This window comes from Rhinatrema bivittatum, chromosome 1 (genome assembly GCF_901001135.1).
Source record: "Rhinatrema bivittatum chromosome 1, aRhiBiv1.1, whole genome shotgun sequence".
Classification (NCBI taxonomy): Eukaryota; Metazoa; Chordata; class Amphibia; order Gymnophiona; family Rhinatrematidae; genus Rhinatrema; species Rhinatrema bivittatum.
The window spans coordinates 673991324-674004247 of record NC_042615.1 but is presented as its reverse complement, the minus strand read 5'-3'; the positions used below and the strand labels follow the sequence as shown (position 1 = coordinate 674004247).

The following is a 12924-nucleotide window of genomic DNA, read 5'->3' as shown; positions in this document are numbered from 1 at the left end:
GTTGCCAGAAGATGTGGTTAGTGCAGTTAGTATAGCTGTGTTTAAAAAAGGATTGGATAAGTTCTTGGAGGAGAAGTCCATTACCTGCTATTAATTAAGTTGACTTAGATAATAACCACCGCTATTACTAGCAACGGTAACATGGAATAGACTTAGTTTTTGGGTACTTGCCAGGTTCTTATGGCCTGGATTGGCCACTGTTGGAAACAGGATGCTGGGCTTGATGGACCCTTGGTCTGACCCAGTATGGCATGTTCTTATGTTCTTATGTTTTTATGTTAAATCAAGTTTTTATTAGAATGGCACCACAGTGAAAGAAAATATTTCCATGGTTTATGCCAGAAACTTAGAAGTGCAGAAAAAAAAAGGTAAAATCATTCAATGGATGCTCAGAAAGTTGATTATCTTTCTAAAATGCGAGATTATAGATTACAATGCAAGAAAGTAAGGAAGAATTTTTTTATACCTCAAAATTGGAAAGTCAATAAATTGCCCTTTAGCCTTTTTTGCAACAGTTCAGAAACTAACCATAAAGCCGTCTAAGGAGGAAACTGTATACCCAGATTGTAATATATTAGCAGATTTCTTTCAGGAAAACATTAATAAAATTCAGACAAGTGTATTATGAAATTCTAATCAGGAAAACAAACATTTTGAGGCTCTCGAGCATTTATTGTGTGGTTAAATTTTTGAATGATCTCCATCAAGGAGGATTCTTGTGATGGCTGAGATAATATCAGTTTTCTCTCCTCTAGATCAGTGTCCATTCTATGTAGTAAAGAGTTTAAATCAAATTCACCATTATACAAACTAAAGTGAATGTGTCTTTGAAGGAGTGTGTGTTACCATGTCAACTAAGAGGACCACAGTTAGACCAGCCATCAGAGATGAAAAGATCTCCTTGATGTAGCTGTCAAATTTTAGACCAATTTCAAATCTTCCTATCCTTACTGAAATGATAGAATAATATGTGTTCAGCCAATTAGAAGACTTCTTAGAGGAGAAGCATGTTCATTCTCCACAGTTTGGTTTTAGGCTAGGTCACAACACAGAGTTATTATTTCTTTCTTTAACAGTTATGTTACATCAGATACTGAACAGAAGCAGACTGTAGTATTGATCCACCTGTATCAGTTGCAGCATGAAGGGCCAAGGATCTAGAGTAGTGTAAGAAATATGGACAGCATTGGATTATCACGACAAGATCAAGAGTTGGTAAGTACCTCAAGGGAAGGGAATTTGGAAAGAATCTTAATGTTGACGCTACCTATGGGGAGGAACCCCACAGGTCCCTATCATCGGTAGGTGAGGCTGATGGAAAGCAGAGGACCAGCTGGAATTTTTCCACTACCAGTCCATATTCCCCTTAGATTGAGCCCTTGGGTGCCAGGGCTGGCTGGACTTAGGTGGGACATCTGCAGCGATGGAAGTCCTGGTGTAGAAATGAAGCCGGTACTATGCCAAGGTCAGGAACAGGCTGCAAAGCTCAAGGTCAAGATCCAGGCAAAGGTCAAAGCATGTGTTGAAGCTTGTGGTCAAAGTCCAGGCAAAGGTCGAGGCAGGAAGTAAGAAGTGAAGCTCGATATCCAGTCCGAAGTCAGTCGAGATCAGTCTGAAGGAATGAAGGAGAAAGGCAAGGAATACGGAAGGAATTTGGGAACTCTGGAATTCAGGAATGGCAATTCCTAAGCCACCAATTCATTCTTGATTCGGGATGATAACCCATCCAGGTAGATGGAGTTAAACGCAGTGCTCTCCCCAGTGGAGTTCCATGGACAGGGTCCAGAATTCAATAGGTAGTCAAAGAGAGAACGACTGCCCTGATGGATGTGAAGGAGCTCAGAGCTGGAAGTTGCTTGATGACATGGTTCATCAAGCACAGTCTTGAGGAGTTCCAAAAATTGGTGGACACCTTGAAGGATTGGGTTGTAACTTTCCAAGAAAAGGGAGGCCAGGCAAGAGCCTTACCATCCAACAGAGACAGAATGTAGGTCGTCTTAGTGGCATCATCTGGGAAAAATGCAACGGAGATAAAAATGCATGTTGCACTGGTTGAGGAACCCTCGACAGAGTGGTTCCTCAACCACTATTCCTCCCTGGAATAGTGGGGAGGAGCCTAGAATTTGGAAGAGGAGGCCACCAGAGCCTGCTGTTCTGTTCTCCACTGGTCAGTCATGTGCATTTTTGAAACGCGGTGCATCAAACCCCCTCAACACCATCCAATTAATCACGGCATGTTTGGGAGGTTGAGGACCCGAGTTGGTCGTCGGTTGCCTCCTCTCTTCGTTTAATGCTGGTGATCCAATGGGGCGAGCAGTGCAGTTGGTTTTTAGAGAGGGGGACCCGCTCTGGCCATTAAGATCGAGCATGTAAAGGGGCATGCCTTCCTGCAAGGGGGGTGCTGCCAGGGACATAGAAAAGCCGCCGAAGCATCATCAGAGGGATGAGTCAGTTACCACCGATGGGCAGGACCGTGCACTCGAGCCTGGGATGTCACAAAATCAGACCCCCAAATATCCCCGAGCCAGATCTTACACAGCAGTCATATGCCCTCTCCTTCCATCTCACTCCTGAAGTGAGTGCAGGCAGCAATGGGATTCCTGAAGGGTGTTGGGGAGGAGTGGGGGGATTGCAGCTGGTATTTCATGAGGGGGTCATCACATCCTGGCCAGGGTCTCACACAAGCTTCCCCTTGCAAAACCCTTATTGGAACCCTGTTCAAAGCTGGGCCTCCACAGGTTCCTTCCCACCGCTGCCCCAGATGGCCAGTTTCACATGGGCCCAGGCCATCAGTTTTCCACACACTGTGAACACACACTGTGAACACAGGCACTCCAGGCCAGGCAACACAATGGTTCCCTATCTCTTACCCGGGTTACGTGGGTCGTGAAAATTATTGCATGGCGATATGAGGTCCACAGTTTTCCCTAGTAGGGGAAGGCAAAACAAGTCATGATGGAGACAGCCTCAATAGGAGGGTCACAATGGTGCACGATAATGGCCCCTGCTATCGATCGCCAAATGCACAGACCGCGGTAATACTGATCAAGATGCCACTCCTGACAGCCCCAGCAGCAGGTCCCGATGTAGCACAGCATGGTGAAGGTGACACAACATGAGGTTCCGACGCAATACCTCAGGCACAGAGTCAAGAGTGTTGTGTTTGTGGTATTGTGGACCCTTGGTCGCAATGGAGATGACTCTGCCCATGGGGAGGAGCCCCGTGGGGAACCACTGCATGTTGATGGCCCTATTAGGTATTCCCGCGCAATTCAGAAAACAAAATGTGCAGCCAAGCCACACATTTTGCTTTCAGAAATTAGCGCCTACCCAAAGGTAGGCGCTAATTTCTTCGGGCACCGGGAAAGTGCACAGAAAAGCTCTCCCGCGGACTCTACTGAATCGACCCGATAATTATAGGCATATCTCGTATGATCTAAAGGTTTACTTTAATATGGCACTTTGAGTATATACGTACATGCTCTGTATATGACTAATTTAATACACTGGGCTCTAATATAGGTTACCAGAATTAACTTGCTAATTTTAATGAATTAATCTATAGGTCCCAATGTTTATAGAAGCCAAACAGTTCTGTGTTGCTACTAATGGATGCTGCTGCTTTATGACTAAATAATACTGCCTCCATTTTTCCAAAGGTATTGAAAAGGAGTTTTCTTCATGCATACATGAGTTTTATTGCTCTATCAACACAAAACATTAGAAAAATTGATTATGATTTACTGTGCTGTGATGAGATAAGCAAACAGGAAGCAATAATAGTATGATAGTATCATACATACCAAAAATAACTTTTACATATAACATATCTTATTGGTTAGGAATGCAAGGCATTCACAAGTTTGTAAAAATTGTCTTCATTAAAATACAAAGAAAAGGAACCCGTTTAAATAGTATTAAAATATTTAGGCGCTACTTTCAAAAGAATTCTGCTATATATGCAAAATGAGGAAAACCTTTTGAAAATAGAGTCCTTAGTAGTTATTTAAACATAAACGTTTTCAAATAACTACTAAGAAAAGACTAATTAACATTCAAGCTACATATAGGGCACAATTAGGAAATTCATGTAATACATCAGTTTAACCTTTAAAACATTGGCTTTTAGATATTTCCTATAAAACATTTTTAAAAAGGTCAGTTGTTAAATGACCTACAATAAAGAAAACTGTACTATGAAGTCATACAATAATTTCTAGAAGAGGCTCCAATGATTTAAAGCAGTGTTTCTCAAGCCAGTCCTGGAGTACCAAACCTCTTCTCCCCTGCAAAAAATATAATCTGATTTTCAGGATACCCAGAAAGAATATACATGAAAATAGATTTACACACAATCGGGCCAATACAGTAAAAATGCGGGAGAGCGCACAGGCCACTCTCCTGTGCACGCGATTCTGTATTAAATGAGGCCCGGTGGTAAAAACAGGTAAAAGGAGGTGCTAGGGAAACTAGCGCGTACCTAGTGCCTCCTTTTGGACCGGAGCGGCAGCTGTCAGTGGGTTTGACAGCCGACGCTCAATTTTGCCAGCATTAGTTCTCGAGCCCGCTGACAGCCACGGGCTTGGAAACCGGACGCTGGCAAAATTGAGCATCCGGTTTTCGACCCGACAGCCGCGGGCTGACTTCAAAATTTTTTTTTTCTTTTTTTACCCTTTGGGACCTCCGACTTAATATCGCCATGATATTAAGTTGGAGGGTGCACAGAAAAGCAGTTTTTACTGCTTTTCTGTGCACTTTCCCGGTGCCCAAAGAAATTAGCGTCTACCTTTGGGTAGACGCTAATTTCTGAAAGCAAAATGTGCGGCTTGGCTGCACATTTTGTTTTCTGAATTGCGTGGGAATACCTAATAGGGCCATCAACATGCATTAGCATGTTGCGGGTGCTATTAGATTCGGGGGAATGGACGTGCGTTTTTGGCCCCTTACTGAATAAGGGGTAACGCTAGCGTGTTGAAAGCGCGCGTGCAATGGCGGGTTAACAGTGCGCTCCGTTGGAGCGCCCTGTACTGTATCGGCCTGAATGAAAGCAGTGCATACAAATCTATCTAATCTCATATTCATTATGGATATCTTGAAAACCAGATTAGGGGTTACTCCAGGATCAGCTTGCAAAATACTTATTGTTAGAGAAAGATTACAAATTTATACTCAGGCTTAGGTTGGTCCACATGGAAGAGGCTAATTTCAGCCTTTGTCTAATATGATCAAATATGCACTTGTTTATATTGTCCCAAATAAAAACAACTAAGTTTCATAAAATTTCAGTGATGATTTGAGAAATGCTCAACAGCTAAATTTTCATTCTCTATCAACTGTCTTATTTCACTTCCAACCTGGATGTATTTTTACCACTTTCCTTGCTGGCTGCTGCAAGTCAAAATTGAAAACATTGATGTATAATTGGTGAGGTTTTACTAGGAGTCACTATCAGGTCGATCCAGTAAGGCCGCGGTAGAAACAGTGCGGTAGTGTCAGGTAGTGTCAGGCGCACCCTTCCTCCCCGCACGCACAGTTCTCTTCACTAACTCCCCGATACTCTCCTCTAATCGCATGCAAATGCATGCCGCGGCTTTAAAGCGGTAGGGAAGGGTTATGCCCGCGTAACCCATTTTACTGTATAGGCGCTTAATACAGCGCCTATACAGTAACCTGGGTGCGCTGGTACCTGTCATTTCAAATGACATTTGAAATGACAGGCACCAGGAAGTGTAAAAATCAAAATTTTTAAATACCTGTCGGAGGGCCGTGTGGGTCCAGGCGGCCGGCGGGATCCGGGGGGCCGGTGGTCGAGTGTTAAATCTAGGCCGCGGGCGGGTGAGCGCCTGTTCCGGGCGGCGGGTGGACGCGCGTTAGTTTCAGACGGCCGCGTGGGTACAGGCGGCCGGCGGCGGCGGGAGCCAGGTGGTCGCGTGTTAAATCTAGGCCGCGGGCGGGTGGGCGCCTGTTCCAGGCAGCGGCGGCGGGGGGACACGCGTTAGTTCGAGACGGCCGGCGGGTGGTCGCGTGTTAAATCTAGGCCGGGTCCGCACAGGCGCGCATTCATTCATCCAGGCGGAGGAGCCGGTGGCGAAAGCAGCCGGCTCCTCCGCCTGGGTGAATGAATGAATGTGCGCCTGTGCGACCCCTGCGATTCGGCGCTCAAGGCAGTCACATGCCGTGACGTCATGACGGGTGCGGGAAGGGTTACGTGTCTGTTTTAAGAAGCGCTACGGACGCGCAAAACTGGAGACTGTATCGCTGGTTTGCCTTACGCGTCCGAATTGTGCGCAGCGAGCTCGTTACAGACGAGAAATCTTCAACTGAACTTTACTGGATCGACCTGTATGTATGGTACTAGGCTAGCAGCCTAGGCTTTGCTGTTTGGTTTTCAATTACAATCTTTAGAGGAGATTACATGCTAACAGAAATACAGCTAACATAAAGATGCATAATTGATGCATCTTGTTAACTGTAAACCATACCAATATTGCAAGCATGACAGTTTTTCATACAGCTTTTTAGTAAATACAAGTTATAATAAAGTGAAGGCTGATTATTTTCATTCTTTTCACTGTCTTTGTTTACATCTTACAGGATCTAGCAAGTATTGAGATGCAAAGAGAAATGAGTTCATGTGAGTTATAAAATACCTGCAGTTGTGAAGGATTTGCTGTTTTGGCTTTATGGCTTATTCAAAGAGGGTTATTTACAAACTTTCTTCCGTCTACAATATGTACACATAAACATTCTCAGTTAATACATTTTAAATACTCAAGGACTCTTGAACCCTAAAAGGGTTTAGTCTATTAATTACATATTTTTGAGCAGCAGGGATTATCATATAATGGTTGCACTTTCAATCTTTCAGCAGACTGGGGTTGTTCTATAGATCTACCTAGGTTTACTCAACCTCATGTGGCTCCATTGATTTCAATGCCACAACACCTGGAGGTAATTTTCAACGGTGTTATGGTAATTTAAAAAAGGGTTTATGCATGTAAATGGCTGGTTATAAAACTGCATAGGTGTTGTGTATATAAAAATATGCACATAACTAAATTTCATGCACACCTTTACATGCACAAAATACAGACATTCTGGGGTCGAAAAAGAGATTTTCATGCCTAGCTTTGGATTTTAAAAAGTATACATGTAAATTATCATGCACAATTTGCATCCTAAAAAGAGCAGGTATAATTTTGTGTTAGTTTATACATGATACATGCGTATGCATGGGAGCCTGGTTTGAAAACTGGTGCAACTGACATTTGTTTTCCAAACTTTATTATGCAGGCTTTTTGAAAATTACCTTCCCTTGATTGACTTTTAGGGATGTGCATTTGTTTTGATGTGAATGGAAAAATGCAATAAATGAGTTGATTTTTGGTGTGGGTCAACAGAACCAAATCAGCATGGTCCCCAAAAAATCTGAAACTTTTTCAGTTTATTTGGTGTAGTTCTCTTAAAATCCAGGGACAAAGAAAAGCATTATATATATATATATATATATATATATATATATATATATATATATATATATATATATATATTTATTTTTTTTTTTAACTGAAAGTCAGACAGAGCAGAGCTGGATGGGGATGGGACAAGGAAGAGTAGGCCCAATCATAGTTCAGTACTTTTTCAACCAGCCTATCCTTGCTGACAGCTGTATGTCATGACTTCATTTTTTTCAGATGAAATTGAAACCAAAAGCACTTTAAGCAGGCACCATTTTGTCTCAGTCAGTCCTCTCTTGGATCTCAGAGAGGAAAAGCAGAAATTCTGAAGTTCTTTGTTTCAAGCTGCAGTTAAGTAAAAGCTTATAAAACCACTATTTAGATTAATATACAGCAGAAAGTAAAGTATGCTGTCAGAGTCACTCACTGACACTATGCCTAGCTGTAGTTTAGGGTGCTACCTAGTATCAGGAGGGAGTCTGAAATTTCAGTGAGAGGGTTACAGTGAGTGTATTATCAAGGTAAGACAAGATACCCACTATAGCTGATACTGTGCTAGTGGCTGCAGGAAAGATATAGATACATTGTCTGTCTGTATCATGCAGTGTGTGAACAGTTTGTTCACTGTAGTGACTTAGGGACAACCTCCTGCTTTTTTTGTGTGTGTGAAAGAGTTAGTGAGACAGTGAACTATTTTTTTATGTGACTTGCATGAAGTTTGACTTATTTTCAATGAGATTTATATTCAGACTTATCTGGGTAAAAAGTTAGCCAGACATGGGCTAACTTACATGGGATATACAGCAGCACAGCTATGCTGATAAATATCTGTGAACAAAATGTCTCTTGGCCAGATAAGTCTTACTTGGCTAAGTTAGACTTGCACAATGGCAGGTCTTACCTATCTGGTTAACTTAACCAGATGAGTTAGAATATTGGCACTTATTCAGCTAAGTAGTACTGCCCCATTACACTCATTGCCCACCCCTGAATTATACGGCTATCTACTTAGCCAGATAAGTGGCTTATCGTGCTAAGTGGTGACCATTGAGTATAGCCAGATATTCAATGGTTGCCACTAAGCCGGATAAGTTGCTAGTCACTACTTATCCAGCTAAGTAGCTCGGAATATTGGGCTCTTAGTGGACATTGTCCTTTAGCAAGCATTATAATTTCATACATACAGCTAAATTTTCAAACCCCCCGTGCGTAAAATCCAGGGGTTATGTGCGCGGACAGTCCTTGCATGTGCCGCAATCATTTTAGAAGGGGCCTGGCCATGCACGTAACCCCCGTTACGCGCACAAGAGCTGGGCCTCACAAAAGGGACGGTCCAGGGGGCATGGAGGGGAGGAGAGGGGTGGAGCTGGAGGCGGCCAATACAACAGCCATTTGCTGCTGTGCTGGGGGATCGTGCACCGGCAGCCTTCCGGTGTGTGCAACTTACGCCAGCTCAGGAACTGGGGTAAGTTCTGAAATTTAAAAAAAAAAAAAAAAAGATAGGCTATATTAAGGGGTCGAGGAGGAGAGGGGAAGAGGGAGGGAGGAACTGGGGGAGGCCTGATCTTGTCGCTGTACGTAAATTGGCCAAATTTAACTCCCTGTGCGTGCCAGCCCGGATTTTAAAACATGTGTTCACTGGGTAGCACTCGCACATGAAGGCGCACGCGTATGTTTTTAAAATCTACCCCATAATGTTCTGTTTGTGATGAAGGTGATTGACTGGTCTGCAGTGTGTATGTGTCCACACTAGGATGAATAAACATTTTAACACTAAAAGCCTCTAGCTATTAATGATCAATTTTAATACATTCCATTATGCCACTAATATCAATAGGCAGATGTGACAATGGGGGAAGAAGAAGGGAAAGCTATTCTACTTCTAGAGAGACCTGAAACAAATAGCAGTAATGATGAGAGACATAGAATCATGAGGACTAGGATCTTTTCTATTAATATCCCACTATTTATTTAACAGGGAAAAAACAGCTAGAAAGGCAGTATTGGCTGAGAAAGTGAAACAGCAGCTATCTGAGTCCAGCTCCTCTGTTAGTATGGAGAAGTTACAGACTCAGTGGAGGGTTACAGCATCAGTGCTGGCGCACTAGCAGGAGGACATCAGTCAAAACCAGTATAGTGCTCTCTTGTTCTGTCCAAAATGGCACTAGCCAGTTCTTGCCCCTATCAAGTAACAGGAACTACCTGTACCATTTTGGAAAATGGGGCCACCCATCCACAGCATTCAGGTCAATCCAGGTCCCCATAAGATGACCAGGGCAGATTTTGTAAGTCTGGAGGGATTGGAAGGGTGGGCTAGGATGGGAAATGGGATCTGGCTCCTTGTGGGGAGCGGGGACTAGTTTTTAATAAAAGGGAGGGCTTGGGAGTTTTGGCGCGGGACCTGTAACTGATTGTTTTCATAACTATAACCTTTTCTGAGGAAACTTTGGTCACTTCCAGGGGCAGCAGAAAAGGTGGCATGGGGGTCTCTGGAGACCCCTGGGGTCTGAGGTTTGTTGAGGCAATTGAGTTTTGTTTCTTTTATTTATTTAAATTTTTATTTAGTATTGGAAAATAGTATGCATTATTTTCAAATATTACACACTATTTGTAAATAGCTGCAGTATATTATGAAACAAAATAGAAAAAGAAAAAAAAATAACAAACCCAAAACAAAACTAAACTAAACTAAATAAATGTAAAAATGTAAAAAGCTAAATGAAATACACATAAAATTTTTTCCTCTGCACATCCCTACTGTGCCCTGTTGTGTTCTCTATTTATATGTGTGATTTACCAATTTTTACATTACACTTACTGGTGTGTTTGAGTACTGAATATGAAGAGTACACTATATTTAATATAAAAATAAAAATCCCTTTTCCTAGCTACCCTAGTGATTTCATCAAATTCTATCATGCCTCATGAAGGAAGACATAGATGCACTAGTAGCACAAAAATGGAAAAAGGAGAGGAAAAAGCTTTTTCTGGAAAAGGATCTAAGGCAGCACAAATACTACTAGTAGCATTATTGTTAGTACTGAGAGGACCAGGAACCACTCTGACCAAACTAAGAGGTTTTTTTTTGGTTTGTTTTTTTGTTTTTAAAAGAGGCAGGATAAATCAAGAAGTCTCAAGCTGGAAGAGCATCTGCTGCCTGATCCTACTATCAGTTTTTTTTAATATGGTACAGGGGCAGAAGAAGGCAGAGTAAGTAGAGGGTAGCATCAGTAATGGAGGAGCAGGTGCACTAGGACCTGAGCACCCAAAAGCATCATAACATTTCTTCCTGATTCTTCCTGAGCAGTATCTGTAGCAGATACTGCAGGAAAGTACTGATTCAGATGAATCATATGAGGGCTTCTCAGGCTCAGACAATATAGAACTTCTGGTAGCTTGGGGGGCGGGGAGCTTGTTGGGGATTCTAGTTACTGTGCTACCATACTATCCTTAGGTGAGCAGCTACAGGAAGCAGAAAGCTATATTGCTGGGACGAAAGTTATCCCCTCTTCAGGAAGAGCAGTGGAAAGTATGAGAGATGCCCCTGGCATATTGCCTTCCTCTATGTACTCAACTTCAGCAGCAGAACTCAAGCATCCAAAGAGGGAGATTCCATAAGGTATCTGAGGTGAGGAAGCACTTTAGAGTTGGGGAGGACCATTATTTTGCAGAACACATTCACTGTTGTAAGGCCATCAGTAGAGGTAAGATACTGGGCCATTTTACAAACAGTTGCATGCAGCATCATTTCAAATGTTAGAACTGCTTTTTAGTGAGGCTACTAGTATTAGCCTGGGGATCTATCTACCACTGAAAGCAGCAAAAGCAGCAGGAAGCAGTAGGAGGCAAACAGCAGCAAAGGTGGTGACAGGGTGTAATGGGGAAATTATTGCCCTGGATCTCCAGCCCTTGCAAATCATAAAAAACATGGAATTTAGGTGGCTTATCCACCTTTTAGCCCCCAGTTACAAAGTGCCCTGTTGGACATTCAGTAAACTGGTTATCCCTGCCTGTACACTTAGGGATAGATTTCTAACTTGTGCGCGCCGCGTCCACGTGCGAGTGCTTGCTGGTGTGCACACATGGAAGTGACGATTTTCCACCATGCGCGCGCTGCAATGGGGGGGGGGGGGAGGGATTTTTGCAATTTCCACGCTGCGCGGCAACACATTCCAGCCTTCCCAAGTTCTCTGCCCCCCCTACCTAACCTCCCTTCCCCTTCCCCTCTCCTCCCCACTCCCTAAACCCTACCTTTTTCTTTTTTTCTTCTTTGTTTTGCAACTTACTGCAGCTCCCGAGCTGAAGTAAGTTGCGTGCGCCGGCCAGCTGCTGGCACTCGAGTCTCCGGGACAGCGAATAATGGCGCAATAAGATTACTGATGGAGGGCTGGCTGATGGAGTGATAGGATTCTTGTTTGTTTATTTTACTACAGACAGTGGTGCAAACATGAAAATGGCTGAGAAAATGGGGACAATATGGGGATCTATTTCTTTGCATTCTTGCTGCACCTGGCAGCAAAGGACATTCTGGGGACCAAGGAGCAATATGGCAGTTTAGTCTTGACAGAACCAATAGAGAAGTGCAGAAAAATGTTGGGACATTATCACCAAAGCATGAACGTGGGCAGCAACTCTGTGAATAGCAGGCAGGCTGGCAGCTGTAGGAGGGAGCCTCTGCACCTATTCACACAAGATGTAGGCACCAGGCGAAAATCCACCTATTTAATGCTGCAGAGGTTAGTGGAATAACAGAGAGCCCTTAATGATTTGTCTCTGGAGAGCAAGAAAGATGTGAATTGCCACTAGGCATCATGATTGGCAGATGAGGGGACAGTGCAAGAATATTTGGCACCCTAGGAAAACCTTCAATCATGCACCCCCTTCCCCTAACTTACCTATTGGCAGCAGCCCCAGTCAACACTCTCCTACTGATAGTAATAGCTCCAGCACAGCACTCCATTTCTTTGGCAGTTTTATTGCTGGCCCAGCACCTCTCTGGGCCTTCGGCTGGCAGGATTTTACCACCTACAAAATGTTGGCACTCTAGACAACTGCCTAGTTTATCCAATGGAAGCACTAGCCCTACACAGATGATACAAGATCTGAAGTCCTTCTAATATGCTATGGAGGATCTCAGTTGCATAAAAGCCAATCTGCGTGAGGTCATCACCATAGTCAACTTACTGAATAAGTTATAGGGTTTCAGGTAGGAAGAGGGATTATCACCAGAAATGTTGCTATTCAGGATTTCTTGCAGTAGAAGGTATAAGATAAGCTGAAACCTCTTGCCAAGGAGGATACTTATGTGCTAGCCATGCTGTGTCACCCATTAATTAATTAATTTATTTATTTGAAGAGTTTTATATACCGTTATTCGGAAAGCCATCATAACGGTTTACAAGGTGAATACATTTTAACAAAGAGGTTTTGAGATATCATAACATGTTGTAATTACAATAATAATAAA

General features: G+C 43.1%; 1 protein-coding gene across 1 annotated transcript in view; it reads right to left on the bottom strand.

The window, feature by feature from the left end:
* EDIL3 (EGF like repeats and discoidin domains 3) overlaps positions 1 to 12924 on the bottom strand; it is a 974710-nt gene that overhangs the window by 150994 nt on the left and 810792 nt on the right. The window lies entirely within an intron of this gene.